Genomic DNA, 18,173 nt, shown 5'->3' with positions numbered 1-18,173 from the left:
CAGATCAAAGGGCCAGTGGAATTTTGAATTGAAACAGAAGTCTGTACAACTCTATCGACAAAAACGCCACTTAAACTTAAGTTGAAAAGACTTTAAATAACTAATTATACAGTAGCGGTGCGAGCGCGGAATAGTTTCTGTGGTATTGTATGGTACGTCTTTCGGTGCTTCAATATCACTATAGAATGGGAAAAATGTTTAGGTACACTATATTAGCTTATAAAGTCTTAGGATTCAGACAGGCCATGGTGTGCTCGTCTTACTTAATGATAACGGTTCTAGAAAGTATAAATCCATAAGTCATAGAAACAGATGTCTACAGCCTGGTGGATTGTGGAGATGTAAGAAATCAAAGGCAATACAGTAACTCAGAGATACATCTTAGGTTCTATGAATTATGCCCCGAAAGGCGGGGATGCAAAAGATAAGACTAACGGGACGAAAGTGTCCTGGAGAGAGAAGTGTAAGGAGTATCTTTGGGAAAAAGAATGTAAAGAAGGGCGGAGACAGCAAGACCGCACAAGGTGATCGCTTGATTAATCCACTCGTGACAGTACACCGAAGCACTTTCTGTCTTGCTCTTGACTGTCCGGATAAAAGGTGTCACCCAATATATTTAACTACAATGAAAACCTCATGATATGAAGCAGTTTTAGGGGGGGGGGGAAGCTATCAGGTCCAATTAGACCAAATATTTAGGACAGAGATGAAAGCAGACTGGACGGAGTTCCTGGGATGTTATTTTAAAATACAGGTGAAAGACAGAACCCGAGTAGGAGAAAAGAATAGTAGAGTCCCTTACTCTGACCCTAAGGTGATAATAATTGTAGAGGTAAAGGACTTAAAGCAGACCACTGGAGTAGAAACAGGATATGGGGATACAAATGTCTGAGTTGAATGGGTAAAGTACACTGTGAAAAGTTTGAATAAAAGCAATTGTTATGCATGTGCCTCTGGGAGACCAATGGCCCCACTAGTCCCCTTTCTGCTCGGGTGGAAGCGAGATACGAGAGGGCATCACTTGCATGATAGCCTTGTATCAGGATGAGACTGCATGGAGTAACAAAAATTGTATGCTCCATCTATTAAAGTTCCATCCTTTAAAGAAGGAAGGCTGAAAGACGCCAACTACGTTTTCTGTCGTGGTCGGAAATCACACATCGTATGTAAACAGGCGAGGAACAGATTGGTTCAGATATTTGGGGGAGCTGAAATCATGTACTGATATTGAGTCCGTGATGGAAAAGGGAGGGGACTACTCAGCATTAGGGGATTTGTGGTGGTATTGCGGAGGGAAAATATTGAGCCCCACCCTACCTCCAGTTTGGAGTGGCATGTCTGAAATTGTACAATTGGCAATTCTGTTCACCCTGGCATTTGAAAAGAAAGAGATAGTAAAGGAAGGGGAAGAAGTAAGAGATCACTATTGGGTCCTTCGTTTGATGATCTGGTATATCTCCACTCTATAGTAATCCCAAGAGGGGTACCTGATGAGTTCAAGGCTCGTAACCAGAACAGGGCAGGCTTTGAAACAATTCTCTTCTGGTGGGTAATAGTCAACAAAAATGTGAATTGGATAAATTATATTTTCTATAATCAGCAAAGGTTCATCAGTTACACGAGAGACACAATTAAAGATTTAGCCGAATAACATGATGCAACCAGTAGAATGACATGGGAATAGAATGGTTCCAGCAGAAAAAGGGGAGAGAGTGTGTAATGTAAGGAGGAAGCTGTTGTAACTTTGTTCCAAATAACACAGCCCAAGATGGGTCTATTAGTCGAGCCCTGCAAGGTCTAACAGTATTAGCCGTAGAACTAGCTGAAAATTCAGGGGTCAGCACATCATTCACCGGGTGGCGAGAATTGTGGTTTGGAAAGTGGAAGGGTGTGGTGGTTTCATTCCTTACCTTCTTGACTGTAGTGGTGGGAGTACTAATCACAATAGGATGCTGCATCATATCTTGTGCACGGGGGATAATCCAAAGGTTGATTGAAACAGCTTTGGCCACACAAATGCCTCGAAAGAACAATCCGGGGGAAGGTCTCTACCTGTTAAACAATGATGGCATAAGTGACCTCGAGGAGTTTTCCAAAATAAATGAAATTTCGGAAAAGATGCTGGTCAATTTGGAAGTGACATATAAGAAAAAAATGCATAAGATAACAAATGACAATTAAAGAAGATGGGGGGAATTGTAGAATAAAGGTAAAGCAGTGTTACTTCTGCAACCGTAATTGCTTATTAACATCAGTATATAATTGTTTCAGCCAAATTAATATTGCTATTGAATAAAATAAACGAACAAAGGAATGAAAACTATGTGGAAGGAGTACGCATTTACTTTTCATTAGCTGAAATATGAATACAGGAATGAAATGTGCCTGCAAACAATGGAAGATGTTACAGAAATACAGATAAGGTGAAAAGAACATCAAGATATGTCAAGCTCAGCACATTTCCATCATGTCAGCACTGAAGCGAGCCAAGTCATTTACAAATAAAGGATCGGACTTCGGGTCGCCCGGCTTGGAGTAGGGGGAGTAATAAAGAAGGGCGGAGCGCAGCTGGGCAGGGGCAGAACACAATAAGGAAGATTGATCGGTTTGAAGGCCAATGAGGTAAACGGGCAAGCACCGATAATTAAACTGTATAAATTATGGAGTAATTTCTGGAGTTGGGTGCCTACTTGCTTGACCCCACTTCTTGCAAGAACGTTGCAATAAAATTCGTTGCTTCAAAATTTGACTCGGACTGAAATTTATTATATTGTGAGCTCTGTTTCTCACATTCAGGATACGGAGGGGATTATTGAGAATCATTCAAGGGAGGTACTTACTCCTCAACCACGTGAAAAATGTTGTTGGATTACTGTCAAGGGTGGGAAAGTAATCCGGCAGACAGTGCTGGGATCTCCTATGGTGGGCCCCCTCAGCAACAAGTATACTGTTTTGGATACTGGTTGCGTGTCGACTTATCAGGGGTAAGAATGGGCATAGGAATCTCACACAGAGTGTGTCCCTGTTACTCAGCGGGGAATGCAGAAGGTGAGCAGAGCTTTGTCATTGGGGACTCCGTAGTTAAGGAGACAGAGAAGAGTTTTTATTGGAATGAGAGGAACTCATATTTGCTGTGCTGTCTACCATGTGCCAGGGTTTAGAACATAGAACATAGAACATTACAGCGCAGTACAGGCCCTTCGGCCCTCGATGTTGCGCCGACCTGTCATACCAATCTGAAGCCCATCTAACCTACAGTTTTCCATGTACGTCCACATGCTTGTCCAATGACGACTGAAATGTACTTAAAGTTGGCGAATCAACTACCGTTGCAGGCAAAGCATTCCATTCCCTTACTACTCTCTGAGTAAAAAAAACTCCCTCTGACATCTGCCCTATATCTATCACCCTGCAATTTAAAGCTCTGTACCCTCATGCTCGCCATCACCAGACTTGGAAAAAGGCTGTCCCTGTCCACCCTATCTAAACTTCTGATTTATCTCATATGTCTCCATGAAGTCAACTCTCAATCTTCTTCTCTCCAACGAAAACTGCATCCAGTCCCTCAGGCTTTCCTCGTAAGACCTTCCCTCCATACCAGGTAACATCCTAGTAAATCTCCTCTGCACCCTCTCCAAAGCTTTCACATCCTTCTTGTACTGCGGTAACCAAAACTCTACACAATACTCCAAGTGCGGTTGCACCAGAGGTTTGTACAGCTGCAGCATAACCTCATGGTTCCGTAACACGATCCCTCTATTAATTAAAGGTAAAACAGTGTATGCCTTGTTAACAGCCCTGTCAACCTGGGTTGCAACTTTCAAGGATCTGTGTACATGGACACCAAGACCTCTCTGCTCATCTACACTACCACGAATCTTACCATTAGGCCAATACTTCGCATTCCAGTTACTCAACCGAAGTGAATCACCGCACACTTGTCCAGATTAAATTCCATTTGCCACCTGTCAGCCCAGCTCTGCAGCTTATCTATGTCTCTCTGTAATCTACAACATCCTTTGTCACTATCCACAACTCCACCGACCTTTGTGTCGTCTGCAAATGTACTAACCCACCCGTGTACGTGCTCATCCAGGTCGTTTATAAAAATGACGAACAGCAGTGGACCCAACACTGACACTTGCGGTACATCACTGGTAACTGGACTCCAGGATGAACATTTCCCATCAACAACCACCCTCTGCCTTCTTTCAGCCAGCCAATTATTGATCCGAATAGCAATGCATCCCACCATCCCATTCTTCCGTATTTTGTACAATAGCCTACTGTGGGGAACCTTATTGAACGCCTCGAAAGCGATACACACCCCATCAACCAGTTTACACTCATCTACCTGTTTCGTCACCTTCTGAAAGATCTCAATAAAGTTTGTGAAGCACAACCTACCCTTCACAAAACCGTGCTGGCTATCCCCAATCAAATTATTATTTTCTGGATGATCATAAATCCTATCTCTTATAACATTTTCCAACACTTTACCAACAATTGAAGTAAGGTTCACTGGTCTATAATTACCAAGGTTGTCTCTACTCCCCTTCTTGAACAGAGGAACCACATTTGCTATTCTACAGTCTTCTGGCACTATTCCTATAGGCAATGACGATTTAAAGATCAATGCTAAAGTCTCGGAAATCTCCTCCCTGGCTTCCCGAGGAACCTAGGGTAAATCCCATCTGGCCCAGGGGCCTTATATATTTTCACACTCTGTAGGATATTTAATACCTCTTCCTTGTAAATCTCAGTCACACCTAGTCTAGTAGTCTGTATCTCAGTCGTCTCCTCGACAACATTATCGTTTTCTATAGTGAATACTGTCGAAAAATATCCGTTTATGGCTTCCCCTATCTCCTTTGACTCCACTCACAACTTCCCACTACTATCCTTGATTGGCCCTAATCTTACTCTCGTCATTCTTTTATTCATTAAATACCTATAAAAGCCTTAGGATTTACCCTGATCCTCTCCACCAACAACTTTTCATGTCTATTCCTGGCTCTTCTGAGCTCTCTCTTTAGGTCTTTGACGTTTCTGATAGTGTTTTGTGAATTTTGATGGGTAGGGGTAACAGCTCCAAGTTATGGTCCACATGGGCACCAACGACATACGTAGGAAGAAATTCAGTGAGCTCGAATGGAAGGTTAGAGATCGAACAAAAAAAGTTGTTATCTCTGGTTTGTGGCCTTGCCACGTGCCAGTGAGGTGAGGAACAGGGAGAGCGCGGAGCTGTGAAGTTGGCTGCAGGGATGGTACAGGAGGAAAAGTTTTGGATTCTTGGCTGATTGGAGCTCTTTCTGGGGAAGGTGATATCTCTACAAACATTTTGGTCTTCACCTGAACCAGTAGGGTACTAACATCCTGGGGTGGTCTAATTCGTTAATGTTGACCCTGGAAGAATAAACTAGTGCAGCAGGGGAGTGCGAATCTGAATTATAGTTCCAGCGTAAAGGAAATTGACGTGAGTGACGTCAGAGGTAGGTTTGCAAGATTGCAAGAGGGCACTGCAATCAGCTTGTCAGTTTGAAATGTGTGTACTTTAATGCCAGTCGCATCTGGATTAAGGTGGGTGAACGTCCCGCATGGATTGGGACTTGGGATTTCGATGTTCTGGCCATTTCAAAGACATGGCTGGAGGAGGGACAGGAATGGTTGTTGCGGATTCATGGATTTGGGTTTTTCATTAAGAATAGACATGATGTCAAACGAGGGGGAGTATGTGGCATTGCTCTTCAAGAGTTGCATTACAGCAGCTAAGAAAACATTTGCGAACTCATCCACTGAGGTAATTTGCACTGAGGTTAGAAACAGAAAAGTCGGGGTCACCCGTCCCCTCACTCACACCTCAGTCGAAGCAAAACGCTCTGAGACACATTAAGGTTTTACCGCCTTCACCTTTATTCCGGGCTCTGGAAGGAGAGAGAATGATTGCCCATGTGCACAAAGACATGAGTTCACGGTCTTCTCTGGAACAGCACTTACCCAAAACATCATACACTCATATTGCAGGGACGAGCATCGAGATAAGTCAACATGCATACTGATTAGGTGACCATTATAATTAGTGATCCTCGGCATTAAAGTTTGAGCAATATGCTGTTACACAATGAGTAACTAGTTTCACAGAATGAATGCTTTTCACTTTGTTAAACTGACCTCACAAACTGAATGCTGCCTCATATTGTTAAATGGCTCGTCAGAATTAATGTTTTTCCATATTGTTAATATATTACTCCAGCCTCCAGCACGCCATTGGTTACTTAGAAATTATCTGATCACAGTTATGCTCAGCTGAGCGTTGTGATTCACAAAACTCAGAACGCAAATCTTTCCCTGCCTGAACAAAGCTTATAGCCGATAAACATTCTCAGTGATATCAGGGATAGGTTTTCAAGATTGAGACAGGGCACAGGCAATCTGAATTTCGGTTGGAAATGTGTGCAATTCAACGACAGTAGCATCCAGAGTAAGGTGGGCGAACTTGCAGCATCGGGTGGGACCTGGGATTTCGATGTTCTGGCCGTTTCAGAGATAGGGGTAGAGGAGGGACAGGAATAGTTGTTGCAAATTCTGTGATTTCGATGTTTCAGTAAGAACAGAGAAGATGCCAAAAGCGGGGGAGGATGTGGTATTGTTAATCAAATGTAGTATTACAGCAGCTGAGATAACTTTTGAGGACTCATCCACTGATGTAGTTTGGGCTGAGGTGAGACACAGAAATAGTGAGGTCTCCCTGTTGGAAGATTTCGGGAGGCCTCTGAATTGTTCTAGCGACGCAGAAGAAAGGGCAGCAAAAATAATTCTCGAAAATAGTGAGAATAACAGGGTAGTTATTACTGGGGACTTCAACTTCCCCAGTATTGAGTGGGAATATGATGTTCAATTAGTGTAGATGCGTCAGTTTTTGTTCAATGTGTGCTGGAGGTTTTTCCTGACACAGTATGTAGACAGGCCAACAAGGACCGATGCCATAATGGATTTCATACTGGGGAATGAACCCGACCAGGTATTATTTTTGGATGTAGGTCATCACTTTGGTAATAGTGACCACAATTTGATTATGTTTGTAATAGCAACGGGAAAGGATAGATATATAGCGCAGGGAAAGCAGTTTAAGTGGGGGAACGGCAATAATGATGCGATCAGTTAAGACTTAGGATGCATAGGACGGTGAATGAAACTGCAGCGGCTAGACACATTTGAATTGTAGAGCTTTTTCAAGGAAGTGCTATTGTGAGTCTTTGGTAAGTACAGTACATACCAATCAGGCAGGGAGAAGGAGCCATGGTTTTCTAAAGAATTTGAAGTTCTTGTAAAGAGGAAGAAGAAATCTTATGTGAGGATGAGAAGTGAAGGTTCAGGTAGGGGGCATGAGAGTTATTAGTTAGCCAAAAAAGATCTAAGAGAGGGCTGGGAGCCGGCAGGGGACATGAGATGTTGTTTGCTGATAAGATCAAGGAAAATTCTAAGGCCTTCTATCGGTATTTCGGGAATAAAAGATCGACGAGAGGAAGGTTAGGGCCAGTCAAAGATAGTAGTGGGAAGTTGTGTTTGGAATTTGAGGACACAGAAGAAACGCTGGGTGAATGCTCTTCGTCAGTATTCATAATAGAAAATGGCAATGTTTGTGAGAATATGGAGATACAGGCCAAAAGACTGGAGGATAGAAAATGTTTTTCCTTGTGTAAGAAGTGGAGTCGGGACAACCCATGGTAATTATTGGCCAGCAAGCGTTACTTCAGTTGTGACTAAGGTGTTGGAAATGTTGACAAAAGATAGGATTCATACTCATCTGGAAAGTAATAATTGATTACGGATAGTCAACACGGTTTTGAGCAGAGGAGATCGTGCCTCATAACCTTATCGAGTTCTTCGAGACTGTGACAAAACAGGTGGCTGAAAGTAAAGCAGTCGATGTGGTATATATGGACTTCAGTAAGGCGTTTGCTCACGTTCCACACGGTAGGCTATTGCACAAAATACGGAGTTTCGGGATTAAATGAGATTTAGCGGTTTGGATCAGAAATTGTCCAGCTGAAAGAAGACAGAGATTGACGGTTGATTGGAATAGTTCATCCTGGAGCTCAGCTATCAGTGGCGTGCTGCAAGAATCTGATTTGCGGTCAATGCTGTTTCTCATTTTTATAAATAACCTGAATGTAGGAGTCGAAGGATGGGTGAGTAAATTTGTGGCTGACTGGAAGGCAGGCAGAGTTGTGGATAGTGTTGAAGGATGTTATGGGTTACAAAGGGACATTGATAAGATGAAGACTTTTTTTTAAGATGTGACAAATGGAGTTTAATGTGGAAAGTTGTGCGGTAGCCCACTTTGGAAGAAGCAGCAGGAATGCAGAATGGTGGACTAATGGTAAAATTCTTGGCAGTGCAGATGAACAGAGATGTCTCGATGTTGAGGTGCATAAATCCCTGAAGGTTGCCTAGCAGTTTGACAGGATTATTAAGAAGGCATATGGTGTGTTGGCATTTATTGGTAGGGGGATTGAGTTTCGGAGCCAAAGTCATGATTCAGCTATACAAGACGCGAGTGTGACTGCACCTGGAGTATTCCATTCAGTTCTGGTCACCGCATTATAGGAAGCATACAGAAAATTTGGAAAGTCCTCAGAGGAGATTTACTAAGATGTTATCTGGTATTGAAGGAAGGTCCTACGAAGAAAGACTGAGGGAACTGAGACTGTTTTCATTAGAATGAAGAAGTTTGAGAGGTGAATAATCAAGATTTATGAGATAATCCGAGGGTTTGAGAGGGTGGACAGTGAGAGCCTTTTTCCTGAGATGGTTAACGTTAACAGGAGGGGAGAATAGTTTTAAATTGAGGCGTAATATATTTAGGACACATATCAGGAATAGTTTTCTTCTGTTACGCAGAGAGCAGTAGGGTCGGGAGAGGGCACACTGCAACAGTTGTAGACATACATATGAATATTAATGGAATGGTGTATGTTAGATGAGCATCAGATTAATTTCACAGTTCCGCGCAGCATCCACGCGAAAATACCTGTACTGTGCTGTAACGTCCTATGTTGAAACTTTATTGCTGGAACAGCACAGCAGGTCAGGCAGCATCCAGGGAACAGGAGATTCGACGTTTCGGGCACAGGCCCTTCTTCAGGAATGAGCAGAGAGTGTTCAGCAGGAGAAGATAAAAGGTAGGGAGGAGGGACTTGGAGGAGGGGCGTTGGAAATGTGATAGGTGGAAAGAGGTCAAGGTGAGGGTGATAGGTCGGAGTAGGATGGAGGTAGAGAGGTCAAGAAGAAGACTGCAGGTCAGGAAGGCGGTGCCGGGCTGGAGGGATCCGGCGGAGACAAGGTGGGGGGAGGGGGGATGAAGAAACTGGTGAAGTCCAAGTTCATCCCCTGCGGTTGGAGGGTTCCCAGTCGGAAGATAAGACGCTCCTCCTCCGACCGTCGGGTTGTTGTGGTTTGGCGGTGGATGAGTCCAATGACCTGCATATCCTCGGTGGAGTGGGAGGGGGAGTTGAAATGCTGTGCTACAGGTTGGTTGGGTTGGTTCGTCCGGGTGGCCCAGAGGTGCTAACGTTCTATGTTCTATGTTCGATGTTCTCGACGTCAAATTATTACACTCTCGGGTAACACGCCCGAAGGAGTGTAAAGGCATTCATCTCTTAGAAGGGCAGGGACCAGATCGCGGATGTCATGAAGTTGAAAGCGTTTACTGTAACTTTAAGAAAGAGTGAATGCTCTTTTGCACTGAGAGCTCAAAAAAAATCTGGCACATGGCTAGCTAGCTGTCTCAGACTGCATTTGAATACGTTACATTTCACTGCGAAATATACAACTCAGTTGGTTTATATTTCACCTAAAATTCGATTTTAACTGTTCAAATTCTGCAGTCAGGATACTAAATCATAATTGTGCTTTAAGTCATTGTTTGGCAACCCCAAAACAATTAGATATTCCAATGTTTGGGTTATAAAGATAACAACCATTTTGAAAGTCAGACAGACTAACTGCAAACGAGAGAGGAACTGCCATCGGCAGAATTACAGTCATCGAAACACTCTGTCAAATTACCATTTTTATATGAAGCATTTTCTCAGTAAAAACAAAGATGGTGACCAAGGAAGATCACACCTGAAAGAAGAATGATACCGGAGTCGACATTCAAAGTTACTTTCTAGTGAGCAGCAAGCAGAACTTTCAGTCAAAACAGTTTTGAATGTTAGTCAATAATTCTTTATTGTAGTTACAAAGTTTAAAATACATGAATAGGAAAAGTTGGAGCGATATAGGCCGAACGACGGCATGTGGGACTAGGTGAATTTGGGATTACAGTAATCAGAGACTGGTTGCACTAAAGAATCTGTTTCAGTGTTGAATTACTGTGTAAACCTTCCACTTACTCCACTGCCATCGCCTTGAATACTCTGGGATGATGCAGAAACTTACACACTTTCAGTTCAATTAGTTTTTTGAATAAGTTCTCTTTATCAATTCTAATCTCTCACAGATTGTGATTTCGACCGGTCACTGTGTATCCGAGAATTTATGGAAGATTTTATGTCTGTTTTTCTGTGGAGAAGGAACTAATGCATTCCCCTCAGTGGGGGCGGAGATGGCCTATATCAAAGTCGAATCACTGCACTCGGAGACGATTGACACAACACCCTCCCCTACTCGGAAAGTTCCAGAATCCGAAAAGTGCAATGAAACTATCACTTCAACATCACTGACAGCACAGTCATCTCCCTAGTGTGAGGTTACAAGTTATGGTGAAAGAGGTGATGTTAATCTGAGAGCTCTTCATTTTAGAATAAATTACGTTAACACTTTGTAGCTTGATGGAAGACTTGTAACTGAAAGAGTGGTGAGAAGAGAAGTGCAACCGAAAATGTGCAGATGACGGTTTATTCAGAAATATCACTGAGGCGGATCTGTTCAATAGAATCCCAACAGGTTGGATATAGGCCCTTCTGCTCAACAAGTCCTCACCGACCCTCTGAACAGTACCTCATCCAGACCTAATGCTCCCATCCTATATTTACCTCTGACTAATGCTTTGTTCGTACTCATGTGTTTGTACGAGAAGTCTATGATCTCCATGTAATAGCATCGGAGTTTGTGACTGAAAGTGAATGCAATAGTTTACATCTTGCCATATATAGATAACATAAGTAGTGATGTCGTTCACAGTGGTTTACAGAATTTATAAATGGACAGAGATGGACTTACCAGGAACAGCAACAATAAAGAGGATGGGAAAGTAGCCCGCCTGAAAAATCAGCAGCACACATCGTATTCGCCATGGTAACGATATCTGATATTTAGTGAGACAGTGCAGAGCCCAGTTTAAACCACTGCCCATTGTTGTGGCCTTCCAGTCTGTTGTTCTCAGATTATGATCCATTGCTGTAGCATTCCAGTCTATTGTTTTAAGATTATAATTCATTGTTCGAACATTCCAGACTGTTATTCACAATACCGATTAATATCCTCAGATTCTGACCTCTGCCACTCTCTGGAGCTGCTGTCGAGGATGATGCTGCCGGGGATATTATGTGATAACACAGTGAACGAAGCCCATTATTAATAAAAGAGTAAAACTCTTCCATGACAAAGTTAGGATCAATAGAGAATTACGTCATTCACAGTCACTGAACAAACAGCTCCAGTTCATCCCTTTCACTACATCACTTTCAAGATAACAGCAATACTTGGTCTGGGTGGAATGCTGACATCGCCTGCTATTGTTCTTATTGCTTATCTCCAATTATTCTAACAATATAACAGGTAGAGAGGAAAGGTCATGCTTTCTCTTCACAAACTCGATGGTTCTGCTTCATTATCAACATAAACCACTCTCTGTAACCGCAGTCCTAAGAGCCAATCTCGAGGTTTCACTGCACTGAGGTCATATCCAACTCAACAACCATCAATCGACAAAAGGCTTCTCTGCAACACTGCCCTGAACACATGAAATGCAGATTTCTCTGAACATTCCACTCGCTCCTCCAGCAGAGCAATACTTTACCTTTAACGCAATGCTCATTAATAACTTGTTTCTAAAGATGCAAACAACCAAAAGCAGTGTTTGTTCGCCTTTTCCTTTTGTGATTTAGCCCAAAGGTAGTTGTTACATTGTTGTTAATTGTATTGTTTATTGGAATTGAAGACTCAGAGGGTGTGTGTGTGTGTGTGTGTGTGTGTGTGTGTGTGTGTGTGTGTGTGTGTGTGTGTGTGTGTGTGTGTGTGTGTGTGTGTGTGTGTGTGTGTGTGTGTGTGTGTGTGTGTGTGTGTGTGTGTGTGTGTGTGTGTGTGTGTGTGTGTGTCATTGGTTAAGAGACACACGGGAATGAGTGACAGCGGCTGTGGAGACAGGAGAAGAGTAAAGTGATATCTCTCTGTCATCAATATTTTTCTTGATAGACGGAACAAAATAAAATACACAAAAAGAAATACAAGACATTTTGAAGAAGGAGTGGCGTCAGAAATTGTAAACAAAACTGGATTATTTGAATGGACGAAAAATAATTTTAAATGCAGTGTTTAATCCGTGTATGTACAGGGGGCAAGATTGCATACGTATGCAAACACACTTGGAATGAACAAAAGACAGTTAACAAAATATGACTCACATAATGTATAAAATTTATGATACACTAAAGCCTCATTTGATCCACAAATATCTATTTAAATATGTTTATTGTCCTGCTGCGTCTGTCAACAGCTAGTGCCTGTCACATCATTCGAGGTAAAACTTCGGCATCATACCAATCAATTTAACACTACTCTCTTGTACATTTACTGTATAAAGGATCACAATACACAGGAGTTGTGAAAGCAAATAAGAAAGTACATTTACTTCTGTCGATGGTTTGGTTTGCCCTGTTTTTACATCTTCTCATCTATATTCTCACTCTCTTTTTCTCTTTGTGTCCCGTTAATAAACACTCCAATCATTCTTCGTGTCTCCTCTTTCAGTTCTCTTTCTTTATAAACATGCATTGTTCTCTTGTTATTTAAGGTGATTGTACAAACACAAGAAAGAGGAGCTGGCAACAGTTAATTGTAAAAAGAAATGCGAGCAGGGAGGACCTGGCTCAGCAACAGCAGGAATCTCTGGGGACAGTTTCGAGGATAGCAGAAATTCATCTCAAATAGTCAGAAGCATAGCCGTGGGAGGACAAAGAAGCCATGAGTGCTAAGATAATTCAAGGAAAGCATAAAATCAAACGAATAGACATTCAATATGTCGCAAATTATTGTGCATCCAGAGGATGAGGAAGCATTTAACTACCAGTGGAGGTTAACTCACCAAAGCAATAAGGTGGATAAGATGAAATAGAATGGTAAGCTTGGTAATAATGTAATGGGAGAGTGGAAGAGGCTTTTCGTTCTATAACAGGGAAGCAAGGGAGGGAAGAGAAAACATTGTCCTACTGGAAAATGAGCTTGCAGTAGTTGTGGGAAACAAAGAGATGGCCGAGGAATTGTTAGAAACATTTGTATCAGGTTTCAAGGTGCAAGCTGCAAACAGCCTGCCAGTACTTTAGGAGTTAAGTGTAGCGGACATCATGAAGGAGAAGGTGCTGGGGAAGTTGAAAAGTCTGCAGATACATATGTCACCCAAGCCAGACAGACAAGACCACGTTGTTCTGAGGAGATAGCTGAAGAGTTTGCAGTGGTATTGTTGGTGATCTTTCAGGAATCACTGAAGTCAGAGACGGCCCCGAGAACTGGTAAATATAATCTCCCTGTTGAAGGAGAGAGGGCCGTAGAAAAGAGGAAATTACAGATCGTCTGGCAATTTGAAACTGTTTCTAATAAAACTCAGTGGATCCCTGGGTTACTGCAGATGCTGGAGACCAGAGTTGAAAAGAGTGGTGCTGGAAAAACACAGCAGACCAGGCAGCATCCGAGGAGCAGGAGATTCGACTTTTTGGGCGTAAGTCCTTCTTCAGGAATGAGGCTGGTGAGTATAAAAGCACGGGCGTCTAAAACGATTAAAACAGAACAGATCACCCGGCACCAACCTCGGTATTAGAAAAGGGAATGGGAAACACAGTCCTACCGATCTTGCAGTGGTCTCTTTCCGAACATCTAAGAAGTTGTGACACCAGTTACAGAAGTTACCCACAGACTGCACAGAAACATTGGGAAAGGAGGAGGCCATTCAATCTACTGAGCCTTCCCCATTCTAGTTCATGACCGAATATCTCCATAATACACTTCCCCACAACTTACGTATCTCTTAATGTGATTAACCATTGGGAAAATATAAAATATAAACTGCCGAATTCCCTTTCACCCTTTAATTTTGGTCCTCTATTCAATTCAAAGAAACTTATTCCATAGTGCATAATTGTTAAACATAATTTTTCTGTAAAGAGATGAGTGAGTGATGGAAATTTACATTATACGGCGAGCTCCTGCTCACTCTTACTCGAATACATTACCACCACCAGCTGATGAGCAAACCTCAGCATCAGGATCTTCTGTCTGCAAAGTGTTCAGCTAAAACAGAACTGTAATCCATTCTGCAAACCTTGAAACTGAGCCTGGATCTGGGAATTGCAGTCGACATATAGAAGGAATTTTACTTTAACCTGGGGGAGAATTTTAGAGAGAACTGGAATTCTGTATCGCATCATGTGGTCAGTCAGCTCGCACGCTGTCTCTTGAAGAGCTTCTTGAACGTTACGGTGCTGTGGTTAGTGACTTCAGTGTTAAAGTCTTACATTTAATGTATGAATCCATTGTAATATATGATTGAAAGATTCACTTCGACTGTGTTATCAGTTGTATTAGGCTTGCTTCAATTTTTACCTATAGTTTTGGTGGTTTGCCACTTACATTGTGTTTCCATTGGCCCCATTATTTATATTGCACCATTTTCTATATCACTGTTTTCCGGTGGAACACAACTGTCGCGTTATCGGAGAATTACCTGTAATAATGGCTGATCCTCTAACTCCACACCAACTCCTGCTCTCTCCCTAATCATTTAGTGTCTAGAATTCCTTATTTATTTTCAGTACCTTGGATTGCACGGCCTTATGAGTCTCTGAATGCAGACATTTATTCTCATATTATTGCCGAGTGCCTTGCCTGGTCTTTATGCAATGGCCCTTGTATTGGACGTCCCAGTTGGGGTAATTATCATCCCTGCTTCCAATATGTCTTGCCCCATCAGAGTTTTATATATTTCACTAAGATTAGACAATAGAACAGTGCAGCACAGCAATAGTCATTTCGGCTGCCCTCGACTTTGCTGACCACAATGCTCTTCTCAACTAATCGCATTTGCCTGCTCATGTGTCCGTGTAAATGCCAATCAAATAGAGCCATTGCTCGCATTTCTGCTTCTACTACCTGGTTTGGCATCTTCCATCCTCTGTGTGGAAAGAACAACACTTGCTTCTACCATCTCACTTAAACGTTCCCCATCTAACCTTAATTCTCTGGATCTTTGTATTTATCACATCCACGATGGAAGGGAGACTTCGGTAATCCACATTATCCTTGCCTCTACAAATTTTATACACCCCCACATGGTCATTCCCTCAGCCTCTGACACTCTAGCAAAACAATTCAAAATTGTTCAATCTCACCTAAAATCTAACACACTCTCAGGACACCTAAAGCAGGTAAACTGGTAATCTGCTTTTGTATCCTTCACAAATACTCCACGCCCTTCTTATCTGAACTGCACACAGTAATCCAATTGTGGCCACTCCAAAGTTCCATAATGTTACAATACAACTTACAAAAGTCTATACTCAGTCCTACGACCGATTATGGCAAGCATGCTATGTGTGTTCTTTCGCAACTCACACATCTTTATTGCCACTGTCAGGCAAATGTGGACATGCAGCAAGATCCTGCTGTATATAATTATCCCTCAATATCTAAACATTCTTCTTGCACAGTCTCTATTATCCTTTACTTTTCCAGAAAAACCGCATTTGCCATTTTTCAGCCATCTTTCCAGCAGTTCCTTATCCTGATGTAACCGTTGATATCCTTCCTCATTATCCATAACTCCACGAATTTTCTTGACGTTTGTACTAATTATCTTTGGCACTTCATTTGGTTTCTCTTGTGTTAGAATCTGTAATCTGTGACAGAACATCTCAACAAGGGCTCACTCATTCACCACGGAGATGTGGAGGCATGTCTTCACTCAGAGGGTAGTGAATCTATGGAAATCCAGACTGCAGGGGGCTGTCAAGGCTGAGTCATTAAGAATATTCACAGGAGAGATGGTCAGATATTAATTTATCAGGGACACAGCGGGTACGTTGGAAAAGCAGAAAAGCCGATTCGATGAGCCTTTGATCAGCCATTATCTGATTGAACTTTGGAAATACTTGATGGACCAAACGGCTTAATTCCCATCTGGCATGATGTAATGTTATGGTTCTCTGCTCACTAAACTCCTATAAATTGAGATTATTAGACGCTTCTCATTGCACAATATTCCATCTGGAGTAGCCCATTCTCTTGATGGTACTTCATTAATTATCCAGTCTGAATGGATGCTACTGTCACAGTTTTTTACACTGCCCTTGCTACAAGGACATGCAATGTCCGGATTGCAATCATATTAACATTACCATCACTGTCCGGTGCCAATAAAGGAATTCCTGCTAACTGTTGCTGCTGCTTGTGGTTTCCCAGATCCACCCACTTAGAATCTGGATTTTGCTCTTCGGGTCAACGACGCTGTCTCACTACTGCACGGACAGCTTTCTTTCTTCATACACATTTCTTTATTGCCTGACCTGCCTAAATTCCGATCACACTTCCATATTCACTTTGCAGCTATGGTCACTCTGCAGCCACTTCCCTGTAATGACAGCTCCGTCATGTCTGTTCACTTCAGTTCATGGTGGAATTCTGCTTTGCCTTGTTCTGCATTCAGGGAGCGCTTCAGGGAGATAGTTGCGGTGAAAAGGATGAATGGACGTTACAGGTGGAGGGGTCGAGGATGTGACAGAGTAAAGTATAATTACAGGCGAACGAAAATGTTAGTGGGAGTAATGGCTTTCGGGTTTTCAGGAAATTACACAGATCGAGGAGGCTGGATTAGATTTCAGAGACGGCGATCTGTTGGGTGAGGCAGACAGACAGAAAAAGGCGCTGAGAGAGACGAGAGTTTTAGAGACGAGGACTGGAGGAACTAAAACAGATATGGAATGACTTATGAAATGAGGAAGTTTAAAATATGAGAACGCTTGCACGTTCTGGATGTTTCGTGGAGAGGGAGGCTTTGGAGTCTGGCAACTTTTCCAGGATAGAGACAGGTATATACATAGAAGGTATCAGACAAATTGGAGGAGGTACACTCGGTAGGGAGGTTTGAAGTGGAGAGTGAACTTTACATATATGAAAGAGCTGGATTGAAATAGCTGAAGAAAGCTATGGAGATAAGTAGATGGATGGAATGACTGGATGAGCTGTTATTGAACTTGAGTCTTGTAAAAACTGGAAAGTCAGATGGATTGGAGTGGGTGCTACAGATCAGGAATCCTGCAATTACTTGAGGGGATTACCCATTTTGGGAGGTTTACAAAGGCTGTAGAGATTGGCAGTATTGCCAGGACTGGAAGAGTTCACACAAAAATGGAAGACTTTCGGGGCTGCAGGTGATTAAGAAATTAGTGGAGTAGCAGTAGTTTACAGAGAGATGAAACCTTTTTGGTGCAGGCACAAAATACACAGAAAATGCGAAACAGTTGATAGTTTAGGAAACAACTCGAAGCTCTATGACCATGGAAGCACGAAGAGAACCGTGGATGCTTGTGCAGAGGGAGACGTTAATGGATTATACATAGATTATTAAAGACCTGCATGTTGAAGAGAGGATGAGCTGCAAACACTGACATATATTGTCGGGACTTGGGTAGGCATGGCCAATAAAAAGTAACATAAGGGGCTGGAGGAGTTTGCAGTAAAAGAGGATTCTGATGACAGTGGAAGATGTTACAGATGTAGGGAGGATTTTGGTTGCTGGCGGTTGTTAAAGATATGGAGGACTGCAGCGACAGCAGGCCATCGTACAGGTCTGGATGGTTTTTTAAGAGGAAGCGAGAATAACAGAAGTAGAGAAAGAGCAGTGGTTGAAGGGGTTTTTGCCATCAGGAGATTTCATGATGCAGGATGATGTTAAAAAG

Source organism: Chiloscyllium plagiosum, unplaced genomic scaffold (genome assembly GCF_037043375.1).
Source record: "Chiloscyllium plagiosum isolate Xiang-an unplaced genomic scaffold, Cpla_swu_hap1 HiC_scaffold_42, whole genome shotgun sequence".
Lineage (NCBI taxonomy): Eukaryota > Metazoa > Chordata > Chondrichthyes > Orectolobiformes > Hemiscylliidae > Chiloscyllium > Chiloscyllium plagiosum.
The sequence above is the reverse complement of the archived record's forward strand: the minus strand, read 5'-3'. Positions refer to the sequence as shown.